This window comes from Helianthus annuus, chromosome 14, assembly GCF_002127325.2.
Source record: "Helianthus annuus cultivar XRQ/B chromosome 14, HanXRQr2.0-SUNRISE, whole genome shotgun sequence".
NCBI classification, from domain to species: domain Eukaryota; kingdom Viridiplantae; phylum Streptophyta; class Magnoliopsida; order Asterales; family Asteraceae; genus Helianthus; species Helianthus annuus.
This window is the reverse complement of record NC_035446.2, coordinates 75,266,571-75,293,593: the sequence shown is the minus strand read 5'-3', so window position 1 is coordinate 75,293,593 and position 27,023 is coordinate 75,266,571. Positions and strand designations below refer to the sequence as shown.

The 27,023-nt window shown below is 40.5% G+C and overlaps 1 non-coding gene across 1 annotated transcript; it reads right to left on the bottom strand.

The window, feature by feature from the left end:
- Nucleotides 1-18,939: 18,939 nt before the first annotated feature.
- LOC118486954 lies at nt 18,940-19,045 on the bottom strand. The gene has a single exon (XR_004880121.1). It is a non-coding gene; the product is annotated as a small nucleolar RNA R71 (small nucleolar RNA).
- Nucleotides 19,046-27,023: the final 7,978 nt, after the last annotated feature.

Sequence of the window (27,023 nt, the reverse complement as noted above, 5' to 3'; positions counted from 1 at the left end):
ATATGACATGAACCGACAATCCACATTGTTCAACATTCATTTAGTCAATTTATTATCATACGTACGTACACTTAATCGTACTAACACTTAATCGTGATTCTTTAATTTCTCATAGGCATATTCATAAGTCTAATCATGTCACTCGCATATTCATTGACTTTTCAGAAAGTCAACGACCATACTTACTTATTCCCCACTTATGAACACACACATTTATCTTGATATGATAAACTATTTTAGTAACGCCATACACATTTCATAATCACGTCATGTAGTACATACAACTACATGATCACTTGATTTCTTACTCGATATTCACAAAAATCAATTTACACATAGTAACTCTTTCATGATCCTACATTTGACAACTACATGCCAAGTTAGCCAATTTAATGTAATCGTAACATCAAGCTTTACTAGTTGTCTTCAACCTATACACTTAGTACATACCCATTTTTAATTACCATTATGTCACTAATCCGACTCATGGTGTGCACTACCATTCAAACATCGGGTAGTAATTCCTAATGCATACTTTCACGGAACCATCTCATCAACTAACTACTCACATGTATTTCATCCAAAACACGTATCTCATGATAACTTAACTATCAAACATAACATTATCACATTCTACTCCAAATTACCAAATTCTTGCAATAATTTTACTTGCTAGCTTCACCTAGACATTTCATCAAACACTAGGCGTGCGTACTAACATTTATGCATAATGTACAAGTAATTCAAGCATATCCTTTCCATATTCAAGCAAGATCACTTTGTCATCAAATCTACATCATGTTTACTATCAAAACCTACCATATAGCATCTTGTGCAACAACATAATCATAATATCAACAATTGCATGTTCATCATAATCATTCTTATATTCATACACATGGGTTTCGTTCTAAATCATCAAATGACATCTAGAACTCGCATAATTCGTGTTTCATATAGTGATTCTATCATATTCTCATGCTTAATTTCACACAACTTCACGGATTAATCAAAACCCACTTAACATAATATCACCAAATCATAAAATACAACTTACCACATGTTTGCTAGGGCTAGATCATCAAGAAAACGAGTTCATGCATTCGATTCTTGCTCCATAACACCTTCAATTGCTGGATTCTCTTGTGGTTAGGGTTCATACCCTTCTTCCCCCTTTCTCTTGTGCAACCGTACGCACACACACAACCTTGTGTGTGTGTGATTTTTGTTTTAATATAATAAGTTTCCTTTTTGGCCATCTTAGCCCCTCAAGTTTACCATACTTTCTTAATTGCCACAAGATTCATTTTCCTAACCTATTATTAGGCATTTAACTAGGTTTATTTACTTAGTTGTTGTATTTTATTTCATTACACATGGTAACCTACTAACGAATTTCATTATTCGACTTTTGGGGTGTTACATTTTGTTTTCTCTTCATGTGGCATTATTCTAGAAATGCCCCTCCCTCACTTGACCAAAACATGCTCTTTTTCGCCTCACATGTTGTCCATTCTTTTATTATTTTTTGGTTTCTGTCACTTCTCCATACACCGGTTGTCACCATGCTGGCCGTAGTTTGACCTCTGGACCTTGATTTCGGATAATGATGAATCTACTCCACTTGATACTTTTCTATTCAGTTTGATAACCGTAAACCCCCCACCCCCAATTAGTTAAAACATCATCGACTGGTCGTCAACACGGAGTTCTACAACATGACAACCATAATATTTTTTTAGGGGTATCATAATATTTTTAGGGGTAGCAGAATGGAAAAAAAAAAAACGTCGAAAACTTGTTTTTGCACAGCGTCGGCTACGCCTGCCACTAAGGCAGGTCCGCCCTTGCTCCATGTAGACCCTAGCTTTAAGGATATCAACCTTGTGGAAGTATCACATGAAAATAAATCTAGATGAGAAAGAAAACCCACATAAAATTCAACTCGTGGCTCATATTAAGCCACATATCCATCTACTTTGTAAAGCTTCAAGGGCAATTTTGTCATTTAACATTATCTACTTCTCTCTTTATCTCTCACTTATGTGGTAGTACATGTAAATGGATTGTGAGGTTCCTCAAATGTCAAAATTATTTCTCTTTGTTCACAACATCATTCAACAATAAATGAACATCATCAAATTTCAAAATCATCTCTCTTTTCTCTCTCATATGTTTGACCAGATATTTCCGAATCAGAACATCTGGTGAATAGGTTAGTTGGTCCTGTGTATAGGCACCTCTTGGACCAAATATTTCTGGCCTAGAACTTTTTGCCATCGTTGCTAGCCGTAGTGAAATTTTATCTGTTAAACGGGTTTTGCTTGGTTGTGTATCATGTCAGCTTGTTTATCGTCATTTCTAAACCCTTTTTCTATATATCAAAACTTTAAATTGAGAACTGAAGTTTTAGGGTTTTTGATCTCCGAATGCAATTTTGACTATGTAACATTCGTCAAATTCGAATCTCCGAAATCCGACCGGGAATTGCAAAATAGGACCTGTTTTCAATTAAATAAAAATAAGAACTTTTAATAATTTTTAATTGTGACAACTCGTATTTTAGAACCTTTCCACTTTGCTTGATGTAACCTGTATGAATAGTAGGTGGTTAATTGATGTGTTCATTTCAATGGGAAGTTATAAGTTTGAATGTTACATGTTACGTAGTGGTTTGTAATATACTTATATATATATATATAACCTAGTCGCACGATGTATAACCGACCGCACAATACACCCCCGGGTCGCATAACACTCCTTCAACTATCTTGGGCTAGTCATCGGCCCAAACGAAACCCGAGAGTTGGGCTCGGCTCATATCTAGCGAGTATACACTTAAGTTTTGTGAAAACCCTCTCATTATCATAGCACTTTACATAATCACAAAACCCTACAGCTCTCTTCCCCTCCCTCTTGGAACCCGACGGCAGCCCCACTCGAAGCCCTTTCCATCGATTCAACCAACTCACACAAACATCACGGTTATTGTTTCATTATAGTTTGATTGAATGATAGCTGATGTTGTGATGGTCTTGTTTAATGACTAGGGTTCCTGTTAGTAGAATCATTAATGATTATGTTAATGCATGATATTAGGTGTTAGTGTCGCATGTTTATATACAAGTTTTAATGAACATGCTATGATCCGCTGATTTGGTGTAACCGAAATAAACAATAGATTATGATTGACGACATAGGGATTTTGTAAAGATATGTACTTGTAAGAATCATATACTCTAGAGTTGACGGGTTTGATCCGATCCGATTGGTTAATTATAACGTTAATGTTTAAAAGTTTGATGACATCAAGTTTCTGTTTGATCCGAGTTATGTGTAGAACAAGTTATTTACTTCAATTATTGGCTCGAGGGCAATTAGGGTTCATACAAATAATCTTAGTGATTGACTTGGTTTGATCTATGTTGGGTGTTTTAATTGCCGTTAATGATTTGATGTTTATTAGGGTCCATATGAAGATAAACTGTTTGATCCGTTTTGAATGAATTGCTAGATGTTGATTCCTGTTATGAGTTACCAAGAATAGGATTTGGAATGATTGTGGAAGTTACCGACTTTAAATGAATTAAAAATTGATTTGCATGATTGGAAACTATTTAATTGTCTTGATCGATGGATGCAAGTTAGGAAACTGTTAGAATTGATTTGTAAATAAATGATGTAACGGATTACCATGAATTACGGATAATAAAAACTGATCGCACAAGGGCAGTCGCACAAGCTCCGGTCGCACAAGACAGTCGCACAAGATTAGTGCAACTGGTTAGGCACATTGTACAACTTAGAACTGCATGATCGCACAAGCCATGTGGATTACACAAGGCAGTGCCGATCGCACAAGCCTTGGGCCACACAAAATTGCCATGATTTGGGCCATGCGGCCCAACCCCGTCGCACAAGCTTTATTCAGTCGCACAAGCTCTATTAGATCGCACAAGATTATTAAACTGTCTAATTATTTGGGCCGCACAAGTTGTTGGGATTATTTATAAACAGGGCCGGGTGAACATTGGATCGCACAACATGATGTGGGCCGCACAAGGTTGTGCTGACCGCACAACATGTTGGGCCGGGTAGTTGTTTGGTTTCAACTAACCAATCGAACAAGATGTTATTGGGCTTACACCGTCACTTCAGCCCAACACATCCTGATCGCATAAATTTGGGTTTTTATGTGTTTAACTGATTTATTTATCATGATCTATGTGTATGCCGTGATCGTTATGTGGTCGTAACCTGGTAGTTTGTGTGTAAACATACGTGCACTACTTGAACCTAGACCTGACTTGTATGGCAACCATGTTAGGACGTGGTTAACCTCAGCCAGCTCGATTGACCTTTTGCTTATCTGCCGAGCTAACCTAAGGTGAGTTCACACTTTCTACAAGGCATGGGATTCCCGGTGGTAGGAAACGGGTAAAGAATTTAAACGGAAACTGCGTGACCTCCTGGTTTGGAACACGTACCACATCCTCTTTATTGAAGGGTGATAACATGTACTAAGGATTTAATCGGAACCTGCGTGATCTCCTGTTTTGGGGACACGTACCACATCCTCTTTATTGAAGGATGACAACACTGATACGAGACCAAAAACTCTATCATGAAGTCCCTCCTTTTTATATCGACTTAATCGCCGGGCCAATGACGAGCGGGTCATTAGTTAGATAGCGCTATTTAGGTTTGACAAGCCTCACACCGTGCCGCAGAGGATGGGCGTGAACTAATGGATCTGGGCACGTCAATGATGATGGACATTGACACTAGGACACCAACTTACTTCAGTCAGTGGTCGATATGGTAATGGGTCTAGTGGTTCACATGGGGAAGCCCCCACTGGTTATGGTTTGGGAAACAAGGAATTGGTTAACACATGGTTTTCGAAAGGACTTATGGTTTTCAGAATAACTTTAAAATGGACAACCAACTGTGAACTCGCTCAACTTTGTTGTTGATTCGTTGTTACATGCCTTACAGGCCTTTAGGTGCATATTGTTGGAACTTGCTGTCTGGGAGGCTGGAGTGGTCATGGGCCGAGATACATGGAATCGCAACACAAGACTGATGGTTTTTACATGTGATTTATAAACACTTAACGAGTGAATTATGCTTCCGCTGTATACAATGAATTATTTGTAACATTGTAACACTTAATGTTAATACATGAAAGTTTTATTTAAACATACATATGAGTTCAATGTGATTGGTGGGTAGATCCTGGTACGTCACACGCCTCGCGGGGGTTTCCGCATGTGGTATTTTAGGGGTGTGACATTAATAGTTTATTTTTTAATCGTCACATATCGTGTTGGATTAAAACCGGACTAAAAAGTTAGTTTAATAAAACAACTCAGTTAGTTCGGTTAGATTTATATAAGGGAAGTTTTAACGAAGTTAGATCGGTTAGTTAAATAAAGTTGCAAGTTAAGGGGTTGTTTTGTATTTAAAGAAAACTATAGTATTAAAGAAAATCAATTAACTAGGTTACTAAACCCAGTTAACATCAGTTAGTTGTTTTTATAAGAAAATTTGTTAGCTAGGTAGTTTGTTAGTTGGTTTTATAAAGTAAATACACTAACTAGTTTTATGATTGTAGTTAGGTCAGGTTAGTAAAGTATTGAAAGAATAGGGGGTAAAGGGTAAAAGCTCTTAAACCTTAAAATGATGATAACAAAAAAAAAATGGGTGACCACGGATTTCGAACCCGGGTTCCACCACACAACAAACGCATACATAAATGGCTGAGGCTGAGCTAGGACACTACTTGTGAATATGCCTAACTTGTTTCACTTTAAACATAACCCTAACAAGTAATACCTGTTTTGGTAAAAAATTACCGAAGTAATTAAGTGATCAAATTAGTTAAGTGAGGTAGTGTGCTAGAAATATGTGTTGTAGATATGCTGATTAAGTTATTTGTAAAAACAGTTTGAGGATACGGCTCAGAATATAGAGCTGTATCTATGATTAAACAATGAGCAAAAAAGGTAAAGGGTGACACCGGATATACGAGGAAAGCCCTTGATCAATCTTGATCGCCGGCAAAAAACCTCGGGAGCTGACAATTGCAGCTGCCTTGTTCTTCTATTTCTTCAAATATCAGGATACAGTGCAGGATGTGATGCGGATCAATTAGGTGTTACAAGGTAATTTGAGTACAAGTGTTTGTGTGCAGTGATTGCTAGTAGCTAGAGTGTAAATTGTGCGAATGAAAAGTGAGTTCCTTAACTTGATCCGATCCATCTATTTATAGTAAAAGAAATTTAACAAACTACCCTATTAAACCGGGATTCGACGGATATTCCCCATACGAACGTTGTAGACCTGGTCTTTCGGGTTCAACGTTTCTCACATACTGGTTTGCCCGAGTCTTAAGGAGAAGAGGTCCACTTGACCGTTAGTGACCCACAGCTTCTAACCTGCACGTGGTTAATTTAGCTAATACCAGGATATTGCACCAGGATGTTTCCAATATCCTGATCCGGTATCCTGATCACAAGTAAACAATCAAAAGCAGAATATTAGTTAGGATATATATGCTCAGAAAATAACCCATAACAATTGACCCCAAATATATTTGTTGGTATACCAATCCAACGGATATATTTTAAAACCTTATCTCGTAAACCGAGACAATTAAAACGAGGTGACGTTTGAGATGACATTGTGCAACTTCCCATGCTACTTTTACTCTTCACCCCCTATGTCCAGCCTATATCAACTGAGGGACTTCTCATTATGGTCATCTCTATCTTCAAGCGATTTTCAGGTATTTTTTTCTCTCTCTCTTCCTTACTTTCTCTGTTTAAATCCTCTATTTTCCAGTTGTGATCCTCCATGGCTACTCGCACTAGATCCCAAAGGCGGACTCTGTTTCCCCCTTTCATAAACAAAACCTACTCAAGGAACCCTCAAAAGAGATTTGCTCTTTTGATAATGCTGATATTGCGGCTTTACGAGCCTCCGGTGCCTTTCCTGTCGGGACGATTTTCCGTCCATTCGACCGAGGGGTCCGATCGGATTTTTGTTCCGATGAGTGGGTATGCTTTTTTGCTTATCCTTTCTCCATAGGGCTTCAGTATCCGTTTTCTCCCTTCATTTCTCGTTTCTTCGAGCTCACTGGCCTTAGCTTCGCCCAAATCATGCCCATGGTTTGGCGCGTGTTACTCACCTTGGAGCGAATCAAGGCTCGTCACATGCTCGATCTGTGCATTGAAGATCTCCCGATGGCCTACCGTTTAAGATCTCATGGTTCCAGCCGGTTTCTCCTATTTTCTATTTCCAGAGATCCTCTCATTCCTAAGGCCACCAAGAATGAGGATAAATGGACAAGAAAATTCTTCTTTGTAAAAAGGGACTCCATTGATAGAGGTTCTGACCTTCCTATGAGATGGTTAACTTCTGGTAGGATTTAGGGTTTTAGGAATATCCCCAATCATATCCCGAGACTACATCCTAAACCGATATCCTGACGTGTTTATTCCTTTTTTCAGCAAACTTCAAGGAATTAGCTCCCCCAAGTGCTGAATCGGAAAGAAGGATAAAAGATATCTACAAGCTTCCGGAAAGCGAAAGGTCCTTTACCCTGCTACTCACAAGTCAAAGTCAAAGTCAAAGATCAAGTTCCAACATGTCTGGTATGCATATTCTCAGAAATTATCTTTATTTATTAAACCAATTATTTTTCAAAGGTATAATAAGTCTGAAAATATCTTCCCTTGCGCAGTGCCAGTTATCAACCTCGAAGGCTTCCAGCTTGACGAGTTGGACAGTTACTCTAGCCTCGCACCTCCCAAGCAGGAATCCAGCCCGAAGTCATCTGTCACTCCGAAGCCTACTAGTTCAAAGCCTACTTTTGCTCCTAAAGCTCCTCCAGCATCCAGGACCTGGGCCTCTAGCTCCCGGAAGAGAATGGAAGTTGAGCCCCCCGCTACACCCCATGTGTTCCCATTCGAGAACCATGGGTTTACGGAATCCAGCAAATTCATGACCGGCTTCCTCAACCAGGTTGGTATCCTGACCCATACCCTGCAACATATGCTAGTTAATAAAGTCAATTAAAGTCAATACCTGGTTTCTTTGCAGGGTCTCGAACGCTTGTTGTTTCTCTATGAGGATGCATGCGGCTCGAATGTCATGCTTCAGAGCCAGCTGAAAAAGGCCAAGGCCACCATCGCAGATGAAGCAGCAATTGCCACTGCCAAATCGGAGCACTACGAGGCTAAGTACAAGGCTATGACTCAAGATCACCAGTCTGTCATCCAGAAGATCGCCAAGGAGGCTCAAGCTAAGTTGGACGCGGCTCAGGTTCAATACGAGCAGGGCATGGCTTCATACCGGGAGAAACTGAAAATGGCTTACGAGGCAATGGCTTTGGGTTTGCAATGCCCTTCTTGGAACATCAAGGCTTGGGAGGCGAAACTGAAAGATCTTGGGGGGAATCCTGTGGTGCCACCTGCCAAATCTGCTGCGGAAGAACCTGCCAAGATAGTGGATGCTAGTGCTTCAAAGAATGCTGCTGATGATGCTGGGGCAAATGCTGGAGAAAATGCTGGTGGAGAGGATGCTGCTGAAGATGTTACGATGAAGGAAGGAGCTGCCCCTTAAGTGCAGCGATGTGGACGATGATGGATATACGTGACAAGGCCGGAGCCCACTTTTTTAAATTTTATGGTTGTGGTCTGTACAAACAATTTACTCTTTTCTGCTGCCGAACAATTTATATTTCCTGCACTAGAACAAAATGATGACCAAAGGTGGATGGGTCCTGTATTTTAGGATGAAACCCTTGGTAATCAGTTAGCATAATTTGCTTTGGATGATGCAATGGTTGGAGGCGGATGGGTCTCGTTTTGAGACGAAACCTTCAACCGTTGCTTAAATATGGTAAAAACTAATAGTGCTTTTGGTGGATGGGCCTCGGTTTGAGGTGAAACCAAAAGCACAACTTTTGACTTGTTAATAGCATAACCACCGTTTGACTTATTTGTTGTTGCCTTCCAATTTCTGTCATGCATTTTTTAGCTTAGATTTTAGCTTTGCAAAATTTGTGCAACTATCTTTTGAAAATATCCTGATCAATATACTCAGTGATATCTTATGAAGACTTTTATCAAATAGAATTTCTCAAAATCCAAACAATTTTAAACAAAATTTCTAAAGAATAAAAGATAGTCTATTTTCCAAAACCTGTTTTGATAACACTTGTTTGATCAGAGTATTAATTTTCAATCCAAGTATCATCTCCCAACTATTCCAATCAAATATCCTGAATCATATTTCGGGAATATATTTCAAGAATATATCCTAAAGATATATCTTAATCAGGATACTTAAACTTTAAACGTAGTTTTGAAAGTTCAAACAACCTGTGTAAGATTCACAAAGGAAAGATCATACCAGGAACAGAGTACAACCCTGATATCGGACTTTACTCCTGTTGCAACTTTTGCCACAAAGATGTCCCCAGTTCGAGATACTTAGTATCTTAGGTCCCAATTCAATTTTCTGAGCTCCACACAATCGCCTTAGAAGGAATGTCCCCTGTGCATGAAGTCTATAAACACTTAGAAAATTTTGAATATCAGTTCCAACTGTTTAGACAATTCTTGTGTTACAGGGGTAAAACCCTAAAATATACTGGAGATAATTCCTTAGTGCCCTGGGGAAAATCCCAAATTTTCATGCGCTATAGGCGAGAGTGTATAAACTCCAAGACTTAGAAAGGTGATAACCTTTAAACCTTAGAGAGTATGAAAATACCCTTTCATGAGAGAGGGTGATCAATCCTCATATACCTTTAGGATTCAGGATATAGCCAATAGTAACGAAATTGTCAGCCACTTTTACATAAACTGGTCCCGCCACCTTGAACTATTCCCGAATAACTTGCGCTCCAGGCGGGGTGTTTAAACCCAATTCGGAAGAAATGTGAATACCTTTAAACCTGTGAAGGGATCATGATCCCTTAAACGTGAGAGAGGGGGCCAATCCTCTAATCTTTCGAAGTATCCTGAATGTATATCCCGGAGCTATATCCCGAAGCATATACTGCAAAACAAAAGTAAACTAAGGTGGGTGTTAGCCTGGCTAACACCCCTCCGATGCTTAAGTTAGTAATGGGTTCAAAACAATGAATAATATCAAAATTTAATAAAAGAGATAGAATCCATACCGTTCTGAGTTAGAATTTAAATTCCATACTCACTTGAAATAGAGTTTTAGATGTATAGCATTCCAGGATCTCGGTAACATATCCCCCTCCATATTCTTGAGTTGGTATGCTCCTTTTCCTGATTCTGTTTCAACCTCATAGGGTCCTTCCCATTTTGGAGCCAACTTTCCATCAGCAGGATTAGTGGTATTCTGAAAAGACTTTCTCAATACCCAATCTCCAACTTGAAATCTTCTAGTCCTTATATTCTTGTTATATGCTTTAGATATTCTCTGTTGATATGCTGCCATCCTTAGCCTCCTTGCGTCTCTTGTCTCATCAATAGTATCCAGTTCCTGGCATAGGGTTTCAAGATTCTGCTCAGGATCCCGGAGGCTGGATCTTGCTGTAGGTATTACAACCTCAGTCGGGATCACCGCTTCTGCTCCAAATACCAAGAAGAACGGGGTTTGGCCAGTTGCACTTTTTATCGTCGTTCTATCAGCCCATAAGATAAAGGGTAATTCTTCTGCCCATCTTCCTTTTTTGGCTCCCAGTCTTTTTTTCAGGTTGTTGACAATTATCTTGTTTGAGGATTCTGCTTGTCCATTCGCTTGTGGATGTACTGGTGTGGATGTGATCATTTTGATCCCCCAACTCTTGTAGAAGTCAGTAGTCCTCTTACTTATGAATTGAGATCCATTGTCACAAATTATTTCAGCTGGCACACCAAATCTAGTCAGTATATTCCTTTTTATGAAGGATACTACTTCCTGATCTCTGACTTGAACGAATGCTTCAGCTTCAACCCACTTAGAGAAATAATCAGTCATTGCCAGCATGAAGACTTTTCCTCCTGGTGCTTTTGGCAATTTTCCTACTATATCCATCCCCCATTTCATGAATGGCCAATGGGAAGCTATAGGATAAAGTGGTTCGGCCGGCTGATGTAATATGTTACTGTGTCTTTGACATGCATCACATCTTCGAGCATATTCTGCAGCATCTTTTCTCATGGTAGGCCAATAATATCCTGTTCTTAATAATTTTGAAAACAATGACCTGCCCCCAGTGTGGTTACCACAATCCCCTTCGTGGATATCCTGAAGCATTTCTTTGGTCTTGTGATCCTCCAAGCACCTCAGATATGGACCTGCAAGAGATTTCTTGTATAAAACGTTATTTATAATAGTAAATCGTGATACCTTCATCCTAAAGGCCTTAGGATTCTCATCGTTGGGGATGTGTCCTTCCTTGAGATATCTTGTGATTGGAGCCGTCCAGGATCTAGGATCCTCTTCAGGATACTCAGCACCAGGATCCTGAACACTTACTACCTCCTTACCCTGAGGATCCGTCGCAGGATACATGATATGTAATATTGGTATTTGGGTCCCTTCTGGTATCCTGACTGATGATCCCAGAGTTGCCAAGGCATCAGCTTAAGCATTGTCCTCTCTTGGTGCCTGTTCAAGTGTAAAAACATCGAAATATCCTGCTAATTTTTTGACAATTTCAAGGTATTCAACCAATTTTTCACCTTTTACTGCATAAGATCCATTAAAATGATTAGTGATTAACAAAGAATCAACAAACACTTGTAGACTCTTGACATTCATGCTCTTAGCCAATTCTAATCCTGCAATTAAAGCTTTATATTCTGCTTCATTATTAGTGGCAGGAAACTCACATCTAATAGCCTGGGGTAATATGTCCCCCTGTGGCGATTTTAGTAGTATACCAAAACCTACACCTTTTACATTGGATGCACCATCAGTATATAATGTCCAGGATTCTAAGTTTTTCCTAGCTGTTGTACTTCTAGGTCTACTTCATTTTGGATATCACTACTGAAATCAGCCACAAAGTCTGCTAGAGCCTGAGACTTTATAGCATTTCTAGGTTGATATACTAGATCATAAGCACTTAATTTTACTGACCACTTAGCCATCCTACCTGACATCTCGGGTTTCCTAAGCACATTTTTAACAGGATAGTTGGTTTTAACATGAATCCTATGTGTTTCAAAATAATGTCTAAGTTTTGTCGATGCCATAACTACGGCTAATATTAACTTTTCTAGGTGAGAATACCTAGTTTCAGCATCTAATAAACTTTTACAAACATAATAAACAGGATACTGCTTACCTTCATGATTCTTTACAAGGACAGCACTTACTGCATTCCCTGATACTGCGAGATATAGGGATAGTGGTTCGCCATCCTCCGGTTTCATTAACAGAGGTGCGGTTGAAAGATACTGCTTCAAATCCTGCAAGGCTGTTTCATGCTTCTCTCCCCATTCGAATCTCTTATTCTTCTTCAGAATATCATAAAATTCCTTGCATTTTTTCCGAGGATCTTGAGATGAATCTATTCAACGCTGCTACTCGCCCGTTAATCGATGAACATCCTTCATGTTTGAAGGTGACTTGATACCTAAGATGGATTTGATCTGTTCCGGGCTTGCTTCTATCCCCCTTTTAGTCACCATGTATCCTAAAAACTTTCCTGCCCCCACTCCAAAATGACACTTGGCAGGATTTAGTTTCATATTGTACTGGTCCAGGATATCAAATTCTCCTTGAATATCCTATAGATGATCCTCAGCCTTCTTGGATTTGATTACCATATAGTCAATGTACACCTCGATGGTGTCCCCCAGTTTGTCTTTAAACATCATGTTCACCAATCTCTGGTACGTCGCACCTGCATTTTTCAAACCAAAAGGCATAGCAGTATAACAGTAAATACATGTTGGTGTCATGAAAGCAGTATCCTCCTGGTCTAAAGGTTCCATTTGGATCTGCTGGAATCCTGAGGATGCATCCATGAAGGTTAACATTTCATGACCGGCAGTGGCATCCACCATCGAGTCTATATGAGGCGAGGGAATGGGTCTTTAGGACATGCTTTGTTCAAGTCTGTGTAATCTACACAAACTCTCCATTTCCCATTCTTCTTTTGAACCACAACCACATTTGCTAGCCACTTGGGAAATTTGACTTCCCTGATCATCTTGGACTTCAATAGTCTTTCAACCTCTTCCTGAATATTTATGTTTCGTTATGGAGCAAACTTCCTTCTTTTCTACTAGACAGGCTTGAATGACCTGTCAATACCAAGCTTATGTGTTATAATATCCTTGGAAGTACCTGTCATATCCTCATGTTTCCACGCGAATGTCGACATCCTGCATTTCAAAAAGTTAGTCAATTACTTTTCAATATCCTGAGGGATATTGGTTCCTACGAGCACCGAGATATCCGGGTTATCCTGATCCAGGATAATTTTCTTTACATCCTGTTCTGAAGCCTCCACAATATCCTAGGCCCGGATCTTTAATTGCTATGCTGCATGAGGCTTGGTCGAAGATTTCATGGATGATGAGTAACACTCCTTTGCTTCCTGCTGGTCACTATCCACTTTGACAACTCCCCAAGGTGTACGGATCTTGATGCACTGATGATAAGTCGATGGCACGACTTTCATATCATGGATCCACGGCCTACCTAATATAATATTATAGCATGATAGTTAGTCCATCATGCAAAAGCATTGTATTGAATTGACTCCTTCAACATAAACTGGTAATTTTATCTCCCCCACAGTATTCCTGGCTTCTCCACTGAAACCGACGAGAACTGTGAATTTCGAAGTGATATCCATCGGGGATACATTCATTCTTTTCAATGTCTCCAGCTGAATTATGTTGACGGAACTGCCGTTATCTACCAGTATCCTGCGCACAAAATGGTTAGCGACATATAAAGTAATTACTAGAGCATCATGATGAGGATCCTGAACAGTATCCCTGTCATCACTATCAAAAGTGATCAGTTTGTCTGTCACACCCTGGCTTTGCGGAAGCGTGGTTAATTTGGTGTGACTTCTTAATACCATAGCTTAATCATAACAAAGCTATATGAAATAAAAAACCATGCAAGATCATCTATAGGATTAAGTTTTAAAACAAACGTAACACAACATTGTCTGAAGACGTTGACACATGCAACATGAATTAAAATCTAATAACATAAAACATTGTTCACAAACATCAACATAACATAAACACAGTTTAAGGACTGTGACTTGTCCAAGAAAGAGTCACATCCCCTAAACCCGGATGACCTCGTAACACCTTGCAGCGGGAAAACATAACATACCGTGCCAGATCTTTTAATTCCCTGAAATACATGTAAGTTGAAAAATCAACAATAATGTTGAGTGAGTTCATGTGTAAGTGAGTAAATAAACCTTTGTGTGTATAAAAACCCTGGTATGTAGCAATTAAGGAAAAAAAAGAGATCACCAATGGTTTGCAAGGCCATTGATATGTATGAAGTGCAAGTAGGAAGACTCAAACCTAGCGGATTTATGCGTTGGGCACAAAGTCACCCCGAGGTCCGTACTGTTGGGCCTGGGGCTGGGCTCGCTACACCCAGATAGATCTACCGCTCCTGTCCCTCGGTCCTACCCTGAGGATTAATGGCCTCAAGTTTCCGCCTACCCACTCACATGATCTAAGTAGTAAACCTCCTTACGCTAACCATACCATGTATAAAGTACTTGTAATCAAAGTAACATGTATTTCACCCCCCAGTTTAGAAAACTGAAAACAGTTAAGAGAAAAGGGGGACATGAACTCACAGTGGTGCGTCTCTACCAAGTATATCTCCTGATCAAGCAGCTGTGCGACGACCTACATGTACTAACTCTATTAGACGGACGGCCGTGCCTTAGCTTTATGGTTTAAGTTTTTGGGAAATAGTTAGACAACTATTTCGTGTTTACGTTCTGTATATACTTAGTAATTATTTCCTTCCCAAGGATGGGGGACTTAATACATGTGCGTTCGTATTACTTCGAAATATATTATTAAGTCTCACTTATAATATATTTTAATTCTAATCCCAAAATATAAATATTTATCCCAAAAATATTATATTTTAATACATATAATTTTCCCAAAATAATACATTGACAAAAATACGCGTTCATAAATATTTTCTTAAAATGCGTAAGTTACGTTCTCAAGATCGAGTGGTAACAATGATTACCGGTGTAACTTAAATAGTTATTCTTTTGGAGTCGTTAACACGGTAATATTATTTTTTTTACCCTAAAAAATAATATTTGTATATTCCACAAAATAATCATAAACACATAACAAGTGACGTTATGAAAAATACATATACTAAATATATATTTATCAAGTTTTATTTTGTGAAATCCCACCTCCGATATTTTGTAAATAAAGTCGTGGCGAAATCTATAATTTGAAAACAAGTCAAAATGTATTTCTAACACTTATAGTGGAAATATTTCTAAGTGTTAGGTTTTTGGAAAAATTTTGCCAGAGTCTCCCCTGTAACTGGAGGTGGCCACGCTTTCAAGCGTATCATTTTCTTTTATAAATCAAACCAACAATTTTCTCGTTCGATCAAAACAATGTTCAGAGCATCAAACTTAGTCAATAAATATGTAAATCACAAGAATCACATGAACTTGTAGTTTTCCAAAACTATGAAGTAAATCCCATTACTTTTAGTGGATCTTTATATAAATCAATCCGGTTTCATAAAAACCTCGCTTTTAAAGAAATTCTATCTTTACAACTTTCTGTAAAAAAATTGACAAAACTAGTTCTCTGTCGAAACTTAGTGTTACACAAGTGTTTACACACTTGTGTGTTTTAAAAATCATTCTTGTTAGTGTAAGATCCGGTTTTAGAAAATAAGATTTCTTTGACACTTGGTCCTTTGAAAATACCGCTTGTAGATCCGTAGATCTACTAGTTTTAAACACTATTTCACAAGTAGAATCGTTTTTACACAAGTTTAAGTTTCGTGTGTGGTAGAGTTTCATCACCTACCCCTTGTTATACTAAAACAAACTCTATGTCATGATCCATGATCATGACCAATCCGGGTTAGACGATGATCCGAGCTACCAGAACATAGATCGGCCTCAAATAACTACACAAAACAAATCTTTCAAGATTTACACAACCCTTGTGCTATTAACCAACATCTTTAACATTTTTAGTAGACTTTTACATATCATTTTGTATGTTTACGAGTTTTAACCGTCATATATCGTTTTAACCACTTTAAAATAGATCGAGAGTGTGTTTCAAGCAACTTACTACTAGCTCGAGGCTAGGGAAGATTCTAGTCGAAGAATGAGTGGATAAAAGAAATGAGATGAGGTCCTTCGCTTTCCGAATGCACCAAGCCTTGACGGGTGGTCCTTTGGACAACCCTTAAGCATGTTAAAAGATGAAATAATCCTCCAATTAACCGTGTAATTATCTTGAATTAGATAACTACGATGCTTATGTTTCAGGTACGATTTAGGAGCTAAAAGATGGATAAAAGGCAGTTTTGGAGGTTTTGGTGGAGAACGGGTCGAGAGGAGAACAAAAGAAACAACAAAGGAGACAAAGCAGCTGACTACCGTAAATTACGGTCCTGCCGTAATTTATGGTAAACATGGATTTGGCATTTTTCTTCACCGTAACACAGGCTCTCCATGCCGTAAAGGAATTATGTCCACCGTAAATTACGGTGGAGCCGTAATTTACGGTGGAGCCTGCGAGCAAAAAGTGTAACTGCCATTTTTAAGTTGTTTTTTGGGTGTCTTTTCATATCATCTCATCATTGGATGGTTCTTGGACAGCATAGGGGCGAATTTTGGCTGGTGACTTGGTTTGTGAACATTTCTTATCATTCGGTTTGTGCTTTTGATTCGTATGAACAATAGTTTGATGTTGATGATGATTCACCGTGCCATGTCCGGCTAAACTCTTCGGTGATCATCCTAGGTGAATGTTTCTGAAACTTTTGTGTGTTTAATTTTCGCATTTCTAGAATGATATCTTGCGTTGCTTGAATGTCATGGTGTATGTTTGATTGTTTGTAGTTTGTTAATCAATATTGCAATTTCTAGTCTTAATCGTACGTTCTTGGTGCCGTTGGCAACCGAGATATCACGGGAAGGGTTAGGGTTGGTTATTGATTAATAGGTCATCGGGAAACAACCTCGCGTTTATCTAATCCGAGTACTTTGTTCCCTTTTATCACTTCAATCATATATACACGAGTTATGTCTATGTAACTCTTTCTAGTGGAATTACACACAGCTGTTTAAAGAAACTGAACCCTAAGGTGATCATTGTTCTCTCTTAATTGTTTTACAACCAACTTTGATTTGAATTAGTTTTTAATTTAGTTTTCTAAAACAACAATCCAAACTCTTGAATTTTAATTTTCTGCAATTTAGTTTAATAATTAGTTTAAGTACGAAGCTATATAATCGACACATCTTCCACATACTCCCTGAGTTCGATACCCTACTACCACTAACTGCAGTTGTTTGGGGATTAAATTTGCGTGAACCACGACAATCACGTCAAATTTTGGCGCCGTTGCCGGGGAGTAGTGCGCAACGTGTGTTAATTTCATAGTTTTGTTTGTTATTTTCGGGTTTACGCTGGTTGTGTTTAGTGTGCAGGTACTTCAGGTGTATGCATACTAGAGGCTCTCACAGGTCATCACCGCTATCGTTTGATCCGGAAATTGAAAGAACGCTACGACAAAACCGAGTTTTAGTGCGAGAAAACAAAATCATTGGTTCACCCACTTCACCCATTACACCGAGAAACATAATGGCTGATTCTTAAATTCCACCTACAACCAGTCAATCATCCTCATCCTTTATACCTACTTCCACCCAACCATCACCAAACACTACATTACCTAATACCACTGCTGAATTTACACCATCCAATGTCACCCAACCAATCACCACGCAAACTGAGCCTACCATCACCTACGATCCATCCACCACAATCCCACCATTATCTCACTTCTTTCCCCCAACTACGGGTCAATCATCATCCACCTTCACAATTGCACCCAATTCAACTACCGTGCATACTACTTCATCTTTTAGACCGCCACAACAACAGTCGGGCTTTCAGTATTCGACCATCCCATTTAGGCAGACCTCGGGAATTCAAGGAGATGGTTATGATGAGGGATTTGAAGATTATGAGGGTTATGAAGATGATGGGTACGGTTATGGAGGTTATGGTGATCAAGGGGAGTTTGGGTATTTGCAAAGTCAATCTCAAGGGATGGCAAGTGTTGGTGGAATGCCACAACAACAAATTATACCACAACACATTCGGCCAAGACCACAAGGGCCACCAATCCAACAACCCATTCCATTGCAACAAGTTAGGCCACAACATGTACACCCACAATTTCAAAGGCCGATTCAATACCCACCGATGCCCCAACAACCAATTGCACCACAAGGGCCTATACCAAGACCAATGGGTCCTATTCGTCCAAGGGGTCGATTGGGTGTTCCAAGAAGGCATCTTAGGGAACAAGCAAGGGGAATAGAGGCACATTTCAGGCCAATCATTACTCAAAACCCTTCACCGGTGGTTATCCCTCACAACAACCAAGGGAGAACTTTTGAAGTAAGAACAAACTCGTTGCAAAGTTTACCGAAGTACAAAGGGTTAGCAACGGAGGAGCCGTATTTCCATTTAGAGGCCTATGACTCAATTTGCAACACTTTTGGGAGTCAAGGTTTTTCGGCCGATGAAGTCAAGTTGGTCTTATTTCAGTTCTCTTTGGAGGATAAGGCAAAGAAGTGGTTCTACACCTTGCCTTCGGCATCTATTTACACTTGGGGGGAAATGCAACAAACTTTTTTAGACGAATTCTATACCGCCCAAAAGACTAATGATGCTAGAAAGGGGTTGAGGAGCTTCCAACAACAACATGGTGAGATGTTCCATGAAGCGTTCGAACGATTCAATATGATGATAAAGAATTGCCCTCACCATGGAATCAAATTGTGGGAGTTAATGAATGCCTTTCATGAAGGGTTGAGTGCCGAAGACGCACGTGATTTGATGTCTATCACCGGAGGGACGTTTGGAACGAACTATGAGAATGAAGATTGGGAATTTTTGGAAAGCATGGCAACTACATCAAAGAGGAAAGCCCAAGCTTCAAGAAGAGCCCGACCGACCACTAACCGACCACAAGTGCATGCCATAGATGACGGTAATGTTCAAACTACTAACCAAATTTATGATGTTTGTGCTTTGTGTAATGAGATAGGTCATGCGGCTGAAAATTGCCAAGGAATGTTGGAAGGGCAATATGAGGAAGTCCATGCGGTCCAAGGTCAAGGTCAAGTAGGTGGTAGGAACTACAACAACATGAATTCTAATACCTACCACCCCGGATTGAGGAACCACCCGAACTTTAGATATGGGAACCCGTTAAATCAAGCGAACCCAAATTTTCAAGGTAGCCAAGGTAATTTTGGTTCACGGCCATCTTACAATAATCAAGGTGGATACCGAGGCGGAAATAACCAAGGGTATCAAAAACAATACCAAACGGGTCAAGAACAAGGGGGGCTTTCGGGTGGAAACGAGGTGATGGAGATGCTAAAGAGCATGCAAATTGAGATGCAAAAACGGAACCAACTAGACAAAGTGCGAATGCAAAAAGATGAGGTTCGTGATAAAAGCATCCAATCACTAACAACCCAAATGGGTCAATTAGCAACCGATGTGGCGGAATTAAAGAAAGGTAAGGGTCAACTTCCAAGCGACACTAAGGTAAACCCTTCACATGGTTCGTCACGAGGTAACGTTAATATTAACCATGTTAGTGTTCTAAGAAGTGGGAAAGAGTTTAAGGCCAATTTGTCACCCGAATTGGTCGAGGGGGTGGTTGAGGACATCACGGGAATGGAAAGTGATGATGAACTTTCACCGGTTAAACCAAAAGAACCAATTATTAAAAAACCGGGTTTGGGTGAAAGTGAGAAGAATGAAAAAGTTGAGGGTGAACCGAGTCAAGTTCCATTTCCATCGGCCCTACTTGACCCGGGAAAGAAAAATTTTATTGTGTCAAGAGGTCCTCAAAAGGAGGAGATGTGGGATATGTTCAAACAAGTTAAAATAAATCTCCCACTCCTCGATGCAATAAAACAAGTCCCCGCTTATGCAAAATTCTTAAAAGAATTATGTACACAAAAAAGGCAAAACAAAAAGAAAGTGCCTAAGCGGGTGGATTTGACCGGGCAAGTAAGTGCGGTGTTGAATGGAGAGCTTCCTCCTAAGCTCCAAGATCCGGGCACGCCATTGATTAATGTACAAGTTGGTAATTTTCAAATGGCTAAGGCGTTGTTAGATCTCGGAGCCGGAGTTAGCATTTTACCGGGGGGCTTATACGACCAATATGACTTTGGTCCATTAGCAAGGGTGGAGACGACAGTTGTTTTGGCCGATTTGTCTCATAAGTTGCCTCGGGGTATGGTTCAAAATGTTATTGTAAAAATTGATGAGTTTTATTACCCGGTGGACTTCTTAGTGTTGGATTACTCATCGGCGGACCCTAAACAACAACAAAACATAATTTTGGGTCAGCCATTTTTAAGCACCGCACATGCTATTATCGATTGTAGATTTGGTACAGTTGATATGGCATTTGGAAACAGAAAAATGCGTTTGAATGTTTTTACTAACAATTCTAATGCTAACGGTGTTGATGAGTGTCTCATGGCAGACATAGTAGATGGATGCAACCCGCATGAGTATGAGGAGGATGGTTTGGATATTTGCCTGTGTGACTTTTCTGAACAGGTACATGCTTATGCACTACGGGTTGAAGAGGAAGCACAAGATGCTATGGCAATGAAAGAAGGTAGACCACCGTGGACCCATCAATTCGAGGGTCTACCGGTGGAAATTGATTCGGGTACAAAACCATCGTTGGAGGAACCACCAAAGTTAGAGCTCAAGGACTTGCCTGGCCACTTGAAGTATGTATTTTTAGGGGATAATGACACTTTACCGGTCATTATTGCCTCTAATTTGGAATTGGCACAAGAGCAAGCATTGATGGAGGTGTTAAAAGCGAACAAGGGTGCTATTGGATGGACGATTGCCGACCTCAAAGGAATTAGTCCATCCATCGTCATGCATAAAATTATCACAACCGAAGATGCCAAACCGACACGAGAAGCTCAAATGCGGTTGAACCCGAACCTAAGGGAGGTAGTAAAAAAGGAGGTAATTAAATGGTTGGATGCGGGAATCATCTATCCAATTTCGGATAGTGCTTGGGTGAGTCCCACTCAAGTTGTGCCTAAGAAGGCCGGCATTCAAGTAGTCAAGGATGAAAGTGGTGAACAAATTGCCACCCGACCGGTTACCGGGTGGCGGGTGTGTATTGACTACCGGAAATTGAATGCCGCCACTTCTAAGGACCATTTCCCGCTACCTTTTATTGACCAAATTATTGAGAAATTGTCGGGTCAAAAATATTATTTCTTCTTAGATGGGTATTCGGGTTATAATCAAATTGCCATACACCCGGATGACCAACACAAGACCACCTTCACATGTCCATATGGCACCTTTGCCTTTAGGCGAATGCCATTTGGTTTGTGTAATGCTCCGGCAACTTTTCAACGATGTATGATGAGTATTTTCTCGGACATGGTTGGAGAGTCGCTCGAAGTATTCATGGATGATTTCTCCATTTTTGGCACTACTTTTGATGCTTGTCTCAACGAATTGCAAAAGGTTTTGAAAAGGTGCGTTGAGAAAAATTTAGTGCTAAGTTGGGAGAAAAGTCATTTCATGGCGCAAGAGGGCATTGTGTTGGGACACGTGATTTCGGAAAGAGGGATGGAGGTGGATAAGGCAAAGATACGGGTAATATCATCTTTGCCACCTCCTAAAAATGTTAAGGGTGTAAGGTCATTCTTGGGACATGCGGGTTTTTATCGACGTTTCATTAAGGGTTTTAGTGTTATCACCAAACCCTTATGCAATTTCTTATTAAAAGATGTCCCGTTTGATTTTACTAACGAGTGTATGCAAGCTTTCACTGTTTTGAAGGAATACTTGGTCAAGGCGCCTATCTTGCAACCACCCGATTGGTCAAAGCCGTTCGAGATAATGTGTGATGCAAGCGATACCACTATTGGTGCAGTTTTGGGCCAACGGGTTGACAAGAAGCCGGTGGTTATTTACTATGCAAGCAAAACTTTATCCGAAGCGCAACTTAACTACACCACAACCGAGAAGGAATTACTAGCGGTGGTGTATGCTTTGGATAAATTTCGCTCGTATATTTGGGGAAGCAAGGTAGTGGTTTATTCGGATCATAGTGCGGTTCGGTATTTAATGGAGAAAAAGGATGCGAAGCCGCGTTTGATTCGGTGGGTCTTATTGTTACAAGAGTTTGATCTAGAGATCCGAGACAAGAAGGGAAGCGAGAATGTAGTTGCGGATCATTTGTCTCGGATTCCGGTGGAAGGGACCGACGATGTAAGTGAAATTAATGAAAGTTTCCCCGATGAGCAACTCTTAGCCGTTTCCACTTTCGTTGCACCGTGGTACGCTCATTATGTCAACTATTTAGCCACGGGTGCCATTCCAACTCATTGGACCAAAAAGCGTCGACAACAATTCATGGTCCAAGTGAGGCAATACATTTGGGATGAGCCGGATCTTTTCAAGATCGGACCGGATCAAGTCATACGGAGGTGTGTGCCCGAGACGGAAGTGTTAGAAATCTTAACTCATGCTCATTCGTCCGCTTACGGGGGTCATTTTAGTGGGCATAAAACCGGCTATCGGGTACTTTCTTGTGGGTTTTATTGGCCCACTATCTTTAAGGATGCAATTGAGTTCGCCCGAAATTGTGTAAATTGCCAAAAGATGGGTAGCATATCGAAGAGGGATGAGATGCCACTACAACCAATCTTGGTTGTAGAGATATTTGATGTATGGGGAATAGATTTTATGGGTCCGTTTCCGAATTCGAATGGCTTCCTTTATATTCTTGTGGCGGTGGATTATGTCTCGAAGTGGATTGAGGCTATTGCAACACGAACAAACGACCATTCGGTTGTTTGTAAATTTGTTCAATCCAACATCTTCTCTCGCTTTGGAATTCCGTGGGTTATTATAAGCGATGGTGGTTCACATTTCAAGAACTTTAACTTCGGAAAATTATTGAAGAGGTATAGCGTGAACCACCGAGTCGCCACCCCTTACCATCCGCAAACGAGTGGACAAGTCGAAGTGTCCAACCGTCAAATCAAGGAGATCCTCATGAAGACGGTAAGAACGGATAGAAAGGATTGGTCGAGCAAGTTGGATGATGCTTTGTGGGCGTACCGTACGGCCTACAAGACTCCGATTGGCACAACACCTTACCGGATGGTGTATGGTAAGGGTTGTCACTTGCCAATGGAGTTGGCGCATCGGGCGCATTGGGCGATCAAGACGGTCAACGCGGATTACGACGAGGCGGGTAAGTTGAGAAAGTTACAATTGAGCGAGATAGAAGAGATTCGAGATGAGGCGTACGAATGTGCATCGGCTTATAAGGATAAGCTAAAGAAAGTGCATGATGCTAAGTTGCGCAAGAAAACGTTCGAAGTGGGTCAGAAGGTTTGGTTGTACAACTCACGATTGAAAATGTTCGCGGGCAAGCTTAAAAGCAAATGGATGGGTCCGTATGTTATTCGAAGAGTTGGGAGATTTGGTGATGTGGACATCCAAGATGAGCAAACGTTGAAACAACAAACGGTGAACGGTCACCGCTTGAAGCCGTAGTTGGAAGGAAATGACATCAACAACTTGGAGCTTGACAAAGCGGGCTACATCTTACGCCCGGTCGAGGAGGAACAACCATGAGAGGCCCAGGTTTGGTGGTAGTGTACATAGTAGTTTAGTTTTGTTTTGTTTTGTACATTTGCGCAATTGCCTTAGTTCCTAGAAGTCCGTGTTCGAAACAAGTGTGGGGATGTTCGGGTCACGAATTGCTCTTACATTGTGTTGAGGACAACACGGGATTTTTGAGGGGGTAGGGTAATTTTTACAAAATTAAAAAAAAAATCGAAAAACTTAAAAAAAAAAAAATCTGAAATTTGTCATATAAAATCTCAATTTTTGCCAAAATATGGATGCCCAGCGAGCACCGTAAATTACGGTACAGCCGTAATTTACGGTGGATGTTAAAAAGTTGTGAGCCTTACGATGAAAACCTCCTGAGTTACGATGAAGATTAGAAATTCAGTGTTTACCGTAAATTACAGTAATACCGTAATTTACGGTGGACATTGAAAATTGTTGGGTCTTACGGTGAAAATCTCCTGAGTTACGGCGAAGAAGTGACATTCAGGTCTCACCGTAATTTACGGTGAGACCGTAAATTACGGTACCCAGATAATTCATGTCCGTCGTTTGGGGTCCGCATATATATAAAAAAAAATATATAATAAAATCGAATACAAACAAGCCTGGTCACGTGAATAAACCCCATCCACCCATTCATCTTTCACTTTTCCATTACCATCTTTTTCTCTCAAAACCCACAACCTTCATAGCTTCTTCCACCTTCCATCTCTCATTAAACCTTCAATTCCTGTCCAAATCAAGTGGAATCTTGGTCTAACTTGACTAATTTTTCACAAGCTTTGTGATTGTGAGGAGAGATTTCAGAGAAAACGCAAGTTTGGGGTCCGAATTTGAAACCCTAGTTTGAGATAATTTGGGGGTTTTAGGGTTTTTGGTTTCACAAGCACTCTTCCATCTTTAAACAAGGTATGAACGCTTATTTTGTTATATTTTGGTGCTACATTGTGAAAAGTAAGGTGATTTAGGTTATGTGTTCTTGCCCACTTGCTTGTTGTTAAGATATGATTATGAATTGATTATGGAACATGGTTGATGGTTGTAGATGTAGGATTTGTGGTTGAAGTAGTGAACTTTTGGGATGCTCTACATTGTAGAGACATCATGCCCAATTTTTGAAAAATTCTATACTTTTGGTTCACTAACATCTACAACCATGATAACAAGCAAGTGTGGGGAGGATTTTGAAGAGAGTGTTTAATTTTGTGTTTGTTTGTGTTGCTTGCCTCATGTGTGTAGGAAATGGCAAGGACAAAGGAAAAAGCGGGTTCAAGTTCATCTTCATCAAAGGGCAAGGGCAAGCAAAAGGAGCAACCATCAAAGAAGAGGCAATATATGGGTAGGGTTAGTGAAAGCGAAAGTGAAGGCGAAGAAGAAGAGATGGAGTTAGACCCGAGTGATAAGCCGGTGTGGAATTCGGGGTCGTTGGATGATCAAACCGAAATTTGGCAGCCAACACTTTACAACGATTGTATGAACAAATTGAAAAACAAGGCTGCCGCATTTATTTGTGAGAAAGAAGTTGATGAGCCCCAGTTTGGCCAGTTCGGGGTGTTTGCTAAGTTCCGTGCTTTGGGCTGGGAAGGAGCGCTCAAGTGTTTTGACAAAGATAAGAGTAATCTGTTTATGACTGAGATTCAGGAGTGGATGGCAACACTTAAATGTCACAACTTCAACAAGCCATCACAAATGAAGTTGATCGGGATGGTACATGGGGTGCCGGTTGAGATGTCATTCGACACGTTGAAGAAGCTGGGAAAGTATGACAGTCTCCCGGCTAAGGAGTACATGATTCCCACGCTTGATGATTTATTGCTCAAACCAGAGAAGCACGTGAGATGGAACGACATGTTAGCGGATTTGTTTTTGCCCGGTAGGTACAGTGGTGTGTTATACCGGAAGAATTTGAAGATAGAAGCCAAACTGTTGCATACAATCTGCCTGCTTAATGTCATTCCAAGAAGAGGCGATAAAGAACAGGTGAGGTTTCCAGAGATACCTGTTTTGTATTCATTGATGCATGGATGCCCACGCTTTCCAATACGCTACCTGATTATGCACCATTTGTGGATATGTCGGAACAAATACGGAAGAGACATCGTCCCGTACTGTCGCATCATAACGGGTTTGATGAAACAGCAGAAGGCACTCACATCCGAAGACCGAGGTTTGACGAAAAGGCACCAGCCTTTTACTTTGGATAGGTTGGGAAACGTTTGGACGTATACTCAGTCGGAACGTTATCACAAGTTGAAATCGGAGGGTCAACGGTGGAGCGCATTGAAATTGGGTGCAAGGGAGTTGTTACCGGGAGAGCCGGATGAGCCGGAAAGCGATGAAGAGTTGGTTCCTAGTGGGGACGAGGATTATGCGGACGAGCCGCAGGGTGGTGCAAATGTTGGTTTTGGGGTTTTTGGTGGTGGTCATGGTGGTACGTTCTACGACTACGCGCAGCAACCATATGAGCCGGGGTGGGCTTATTGTGGTTCAATGCAAGAGGTGATCGAGAGCCAACGCCCTCCGGCGTCCATTTTTGATACTTGGTCGGGGCCGGAGAGGACGTTGTATGATCAAAACACGAGGAATAGTGCAAGCATAGAGCGGTCGTTAAAACATAGCTTCGATCGCAATGAGTCATGGAACCGTACCCACGCATACTCTCGAGAGGTGGATGCTAATAACAGATATCATGATGATCAAATGAGGCGGATGCATGCGGATTGGCATGCCGGAAGGCCGGTTGTTGAAGATCCACAACATGTGGACTATGCTTCATTGCCGCCTTATGATGGTAGCATTTCTTATCCGACTCCACCACTCCACCATTCTTAGTGGCTTGATCCAAGGCGACAGGAGGGACCGCAACAACAAGAGGGGAGTAGCAGCGGCGCATTCGGATTTGGAGAGTGGAATGATATGATGTCATCCATCTTTGGACCTCCGGGACCGCGCTACTATTGATCAGGTGGTATTCTCTCTTGTGTATAGTTTGTACATATTTGTTGATTTTATGTTGGTTATGGTTGGGAGGATGGGTGGTGTTTGATCATGTGGTTGATTGTTGGGTTGGTGTTTGTTGGTGGTGTCATGTTA